At 32.7% G+C, this 6,782-nt stretch overlaps 1 long non-coding RNA gene across 1 annotated transcript; it reads left to right on the top strand.

Annotated features, from left to right (window-relative positions):
- The first annotated feature begins 5,220 nt into the window (after positions 1–5,220).
- On the top strand, positions 5,221–6,467 carry LOC107800562 (uncharacterized). The gene is made up of 2 exons (XR_001651438.2): positions 5,221–5,356; positions 6,051–6,467. It is a non-coding gene; the product is annotated as an uncharacterized LOC107800562 (long non-coding RNA).
- The last annotated feature ends 315 nt before the right edge of the window (positions 6,468–6,782 follow it).

Genomic DNA, 6,782 nt, shown 5'->3' with positions numbered 1-6,782 from the left:
TGCTGAGTCAAATCACAACTGACAGATTATCGTGATTGTGTCAATTACCGAATAAGTATACGCATAAATATTACTTTGAAGATGCTCCACCTCAAAGATGTTGTTGAGTCGAATCACGACTGATCAATTATCATGATTGTATCAATTAATCAAATAATTGAAACCTGCAACACTTTGTGCTTGTCGATTCATGCTGAGATGGCATTACTTGACATATAATTTTCAATTATTCCTTCAAATTTCGCAAATCTTAACAAGTTTAACAAATATAAATTTTAATTTGCATACATAAATATGATAATGTTCTATTTATGTGACCGTCTAAAGGAGAAGCAAGGAAACAGATGGAAAGAAAATTCTTTAAAACCTTTAATTATATACATATCCAACTGCTTAGCACATTAATGCACTTCAGTTGATCTTTTCAATGGGAATCAATAGAAGTTTTTTAATTTATAACGATGGAGCAAAAATATTAGCAAAAACTGCTGTTCCATTGCCAAATTTGCTTAATAAATTCGAGGTGTAGATCATAATTAATAGGAAAAACTACATTGTATAATTGATCCTAAAAATAATATCATGTAAAATATATATTAAAATGTTAGTGTGTAATATACATATTTTATATATAATCAATGTATTTATATATTAAATTAGCGAATATAATTATTTTTGGCCGGCCGGCCAAATATGTTGTGAAAATAGTACGAGCTAGCCAGTTTTTAGACTGGTAATCGAAAAATAGCATGCATTTGCAAAGTCACTGAAAAATAGCCACTATTTTAGCTGAAATACAGAAAGTCCCAGCATAATATGCTGGATTATGGAGCTCATGCATATAAACTTTCAGCATATTATGTTGGAACTTCAGCACATTATGTTGGAATATAATCTCATGCGCCAAAAATTTCGAGCTACAACATCTTATACTGGAACTTTTTCAAATTTTAATACTGCTTTTGTTTAATTTTTTCTTTATATGAAAAAGTGATTAAATTTCGTTTAGTTTTAAAACCGTCACTGTCTTTCAATTCTTTTTGATTTTTTTCTCCAAATATATAACTTGCTCGTTAATACTTGAGTCCCATTGGCCGAAGTCAGATTAACATGACAGAGAAATCCAAAGGGGTACTAGGTTGTCTGCCATGATTTTAATAAGTATCTAATATCTAAGCCCCACTTCTGCCAATTTATCGGATTAATTATTCCTGAGTTGTCGTAACCTGATTTGTTGTTGGAGTTTTAGATATACAAAACCCATACTTGTATATTTTGACAAATGAATTACAAATTCCAATCAAATCTAAGCTAGAATATTGCAAATAAACCAATATTTTCCAGATATTAAAAGGGAAATGAAAGTTATAAATGCGATTTTCTAAAGCATTTTTCTAATATTGTTGATTAGGGCAAACAATGTTTCAACGTCTAGAACATTCCTTCAAAATCACCTGCAGCAACTATCGCCAATTATATTTCACAACCAATCAATTCCATCACCAACGGCCACCATTACCAATTTTGATTTTTGAGCCAGGATTTTAATTTTATTAGTTCTGAATTTTCATTTCAAATACTAATAAACTTAATATTTTTTTTCTTCATATTTTATGAATTTCTAACATAAATATATTGTTTAAGCAAAAGATGGTTCGAACGAACCCATAGTCGGGCTTCTCCCTCCGACCTTGACCATCCCCCATACCACAAACCACTTTCATTACCTGTCATTATCATAGTATAATCACTACCGTCAACCACCACCAATAACTATATATATATAGTTCCATCGCTAGCTATCGCCACAAACTATCATCTCTCGTCACCACAACACCCGCACCATCCGTCACCATCGCAAGAACTAACTGTTAGCCACTTCCACCAACCACAACCACCATTAGCGACCACTGCACAATCATGGACTATCAATTGTAACTGCGAATGCCATTAATTTCAGAGTGTGCTTCATCAAACAAATAATATTTACAATACTATGTAAATGAAAATAATAATTGTAATAAAATATACTCTTTCAAACGCATGAAAATAAACGATCTTAATTTTACAGTATTTGATTTTGTAACATTATCTTAATAATCAGATAACAAATAGGGCTTTAGCTACCCTAGGGTTTTACTATCATAAAAGACGAAAAATAAGACTAATATTATCATCTGGAGATCTGGCTATCAATTTAAGTATTGCATAAATTTTGTTTAGCATACTATTAACCAAACTTAATTTATAAAAAGTATTTCAGGTTCATGCTAATGCATTGAGAAAATGTCTATTAGCGTGTATATCTCAAATTTCCACTAATTATTCAAAAGTAAGACCACCACCACCACCAACAAACTCAATGTAATCCCACAAGTGATCAGAGGAGGATACTGTGTATACAAACCTTACCCCTATTTTGGAAAGGTAGAGAGATTAGGAATGAAGATATTCGAGAGAAGGTGGGTGTGGCCCCCATGGAGGACAAGATGCGGGAAGTAAGACTCAGATGGTTCGGGCACATTCAGAGGAGGAGCACTGATGCACCGGTGAGGAGGTGTGAGCGACTGGCTGTAGTGGGCACGCGGAGAGGTAGAGGGAGACCTAAGAAGTATTGGGGAGAGGTGATCAGACATGACATGGCACGACTTAGGATTACTGAGGACATGGCCCTTGATAGGGATTTATGGAGGTCGAGCATTAGGGTTGTAGGTTAGGGGAGAGTGTGAATATTTCTACAGCACAATAGAGGGAGACTATCCAGTTAGGAGTTAGACTAGGAATGTCATTAGGCGTCTATTGATGCAGGGCTTTACCTTCTAGTTGTGCTATACCAGCCATCTATTTCGTATTTTCGTTGTCGTATCCTGTATTTCATATTTCATATCTCTTATATATTGTTGCTGTTTTATTACGCATTTTTATGGTACTAATGTATCATCTCCTATTGCTTCTTTTGAGCCGAGGGTCTCCTGGAAACAGCCTCTCTACCCTTCGGAGTAGGGGTAAAGTCTGCGTACATATTACCCTCCCCAGACCCCACTTGTGGGATTATACTGGGTCGTTGTTGTTGTTGTTGTTGTTGTTGGGAATTGATCCATGTTTTTTGAGTAAATAATTAAGTATTGAACCAAGTGCACTATTTAACATTTATGGAGCATGGATGCCAATACATAATATTGGACCATTTCTAAAAAATACATACATAAAATACTTAGTTTGACGGAAGGACCATGAGTTCACGTGCCTCATAATTAAGACTATAGAACCGCCCCCGACTATTATTGATATGAATAAGAAAAACGTTTGAACTATATCTTCTGTCCTAATTTTCAACCTCCACGTATTCCATTATTTTCTAGCAACGCTGTAACATGGGTGCACTATTTTCTAGCAACGCTGTAACATGGGGGCAGTGCACATCATTTCCGTCAATTCTAAGGAAAATTTATTCAAAATCCCACATCAGAAATCACTTGCATAAAGCCAAATAAAATAAAAACTAAAAGGAAAATGGTATCCACATCATATATTGTACGGATTGTTCCCCAATCAAGTGGGTTTACGTAAGAAAGCTTTCTCCTTTAAATCACTTTCTCATTTTACAGATTTTGTATAAAATAAAAAAATCTTATCCGCATAGATTCTTCTGGCCTACATGAAACAACTGACTGTTAAGCGAAAAATATAGCACTAAAAAACGTCAGTCAGACCTCTTTATAACATCATTTTTGTATAATAATCATTAACTATAGTCAATTTTTTCTTGAAACTGACTTTTATATTATGTTATAATATAGGACGTCTATTACAACATTTTACTGTAGGGCTCAAATTAAGCAAAGTCACTCTTATAGTTTATATATAGTTAAGGGAACGTGGTACAATGAATAAGATCCCTCCATGACTCACCTTTAATTGAAGGTCTCGAGTTTTTATCCCGAGTCTTTGGATAGAGAACTAATCGAAAGTTTTTCATTCTTAAATGGACCTTACATGACGCGAATTTGAATTGGTTGAATGAATTTCAAATACCAGATGGTTAAAAAAATGAAGAGCTAGCAAAGATATAATCAAAAAAGAAGAAAAAAACACTATTACACGTGATGTGAAACAAGATACGTTCTGAGGGATACAAGTCAATATGAAGAAGGATAACTAATGATGATACTAACAATCGTGATAATTTCATCATATTGTAATAAATAATAAGTAATTAGACTAATACAAAAACATATTTTATGATGATTATCCTAAGATTTTGTTTGCTTCTGATAATTACGTCAAATCAAGATTTTTGCATATCCCTTCGGTGTTCATAGTCTAACTAATTATCATTACTGAATTGAACTTGAATTAAAAGCCATTCGTAATCTTATAATAATAGATGTTATTTAGCACATATTATCAGTTAAATAAAGAATAGCTATGAAAAATGAAGTCTTTAATCAGTTTGATGCTTGTTTATTCTATAATTCGAGTTCAGCCGCCTTGGCAATTAGCATTTAGAAAATGGATCAAACTCGAGGACAGAAAAAGCTAACACAAGAAGTATTAATGAATCTAAAGTAGAATGTATATTGATATTTTATATGGGCTACCCTATGAAGGAATCTTGGCGCAATGATAATAGTGTCGCCATATGATCAGAAAATCACACGTTTAAATAGTTAAAATAGTCTCTTGTAGAATTTAAGATGCATAGCTATACTAATTTTGCTTACTTATGGTTATTAAATATTGTTTCATAATGTATTGTATTGTACTGTATTATTTAATTTTGATAAATATAATATTTGGATAGATTGTATCGTTTGCCGTCATTTTATTATGTCACACACCAGTTTATTGAAGAATAAACTTACAATATTTCAAAGAAAAAGTAGGTTACGAGGTAGAATTATTATATAAAAATGTAGGATAAAGGATAAAATAGAATTATTTAAAAATAAGAAATTAAAGGGGAAGGACGTGACCACATCAAATCGACCATTACATAAATTGTCACTTTTTATCATTACATAACAACGGATTTAAGAATATGATATAATAAAATTTAAGTAGCAATCTAAATAAACATTATACTTAAAATAACCAGTACGATACAATACAATAGATAACAACCATCTGAATATTTTGGTTAACTTGGTAAATAATGACACCTCATTTTATAATGATGCATATTAAGTAACACTATAAATTTCCATTATAACTGATTAAAATAGAAGAAAACCTCCAGCTGAGGGTTTGGTTAACTGTGTATATAAGTATCTCAAAACTCCTCTTTTTGTCAAACTTGTGATGCTCTCTTCTTCCACTTTTCCTCCCTTCCTTTGCCCTCTCCTCACACTCTTGTGTATGAATTCTTTTATTAAATCTTTAGAACCTTATGGTTTTTGGAATTGTTTGATTTTTTTGGTGTATAAGAGGGTTTAAATATTATTTTTTCTCAAATAAGTCTCATCCACCCAGACTTTCACCTCTTGTTTCGTCGTTTGTTTTCCCAAATCTTGAATCATTAATTTGTAACTCAATCTTAGGTCCTAAATTCTTTTCTATGTGTGTAATATAGTGCTCCTTTCTCTCTATTTTCATTTTTATAAATTATCCTCTTGTGTTCTTTTACTTGATCAATTTTTATTCTTTCTCTTGATCAATGATGTAGATGAAATATCAATTGTTGAAATATGTTATGGTTATTTTCCTTCTCCTTGATTGGTCCAATTATTTTATTTATTTTTTTAAATTTCTTTCATCCATCTTTTCACAAAGAGTCTCAAATCCATAAGTTAGATCTTCTGCCTTGGTCTTGATAATATATATTTTTTTTTTTTTGTAAAAAGGTCAAAAGTTTACACCTTTTGGCTTTAAGTTCCATCAATTCTTATAGATCTAGGTTTAGATGGGAAGGAATTCGAGATCTCTTTATATATAGCCTTAGCTTATATATCCTTAGCCTGGACTTTTATGCAATTCCAAGAATTTGGCCATTTTTCTTTTATTTCATTGTTGTATTATGTATTTATTGACATACATGTTGTTACTTGCAGCTGCAGCATCTTCAAGATTCACATAGAAATCATGTGGAGCAGATAATATATTTGTAAAAATCTGCCCCCCTAAGTTTTTTGAACATGAGAATCTTGATGATGCTGCATCGGCAAATGATGACTTCTTTGCTCTAAAACGAGGACCTCGCGTCAACATAAAATGAATCTTGGTTATGTTGCTGTCATAAAGTTTCGTTCTTCGTTCTGTCGTCGATCTTTCAATTTCTTCGGGTATGCCGTTCCTCCAGCAAGGTGTAAACTGTATGCCTTATACCAGGCCATTCCGAGACTATAGAGAAGTGAAAAAGGTACTGAAGGATGTTTGTTTGCCTCTATTTAGTAGTTCTTTTTGTGTAATCCTAGTGTTAGCGGTTTGTCCGCACTTCGACTAATACAGGTAACTGACAGTTTTCTATCTTTTCATGACTCATATATGGGTTGAAAGTGCATTAATATCTTAGACTTAGCATTTCTTTAATTTGCTTGAAGGGAATCCTTAGAGCAGTGGTAAATGTTTTCATGTGATCAATAGGTCATAGGTTCGAGCGGTGGAAACAGCTACTAATGCTTGCATTAGGTTAGATTGTCTACATCATATCCTTTGGGGTACGGCCTTCCCCCGATCCCGCATGAATGCGAAATGCTTTGTGCACCGTGCTACATCCTTTTTCAACCTCGCTCTCTCTATATATATATATATATATATATATATATATATATATATATATATAT

The sequence above is a fragment of the Nicotiana tabacum genome, chromosome 11, assembly GCF_000715075.1.
Source record: "Nicotiana tabacum cultivar K326 chromosome 11, ASM71507v2, whole genome shotgun sequence".
Classification (NCBI taxonomy): Eukaryota; Viridiplantae; Streptophyta; class Magnoliopsida; order Solanales; family Solanaceae; genus Nicotiana; species Nicotiana tabacum.
The sequence above is the reverse complement of the archived record's forward strand: the minus strand, read 5'-3'. Positions and strand labels throughout refer to the sequence as shown.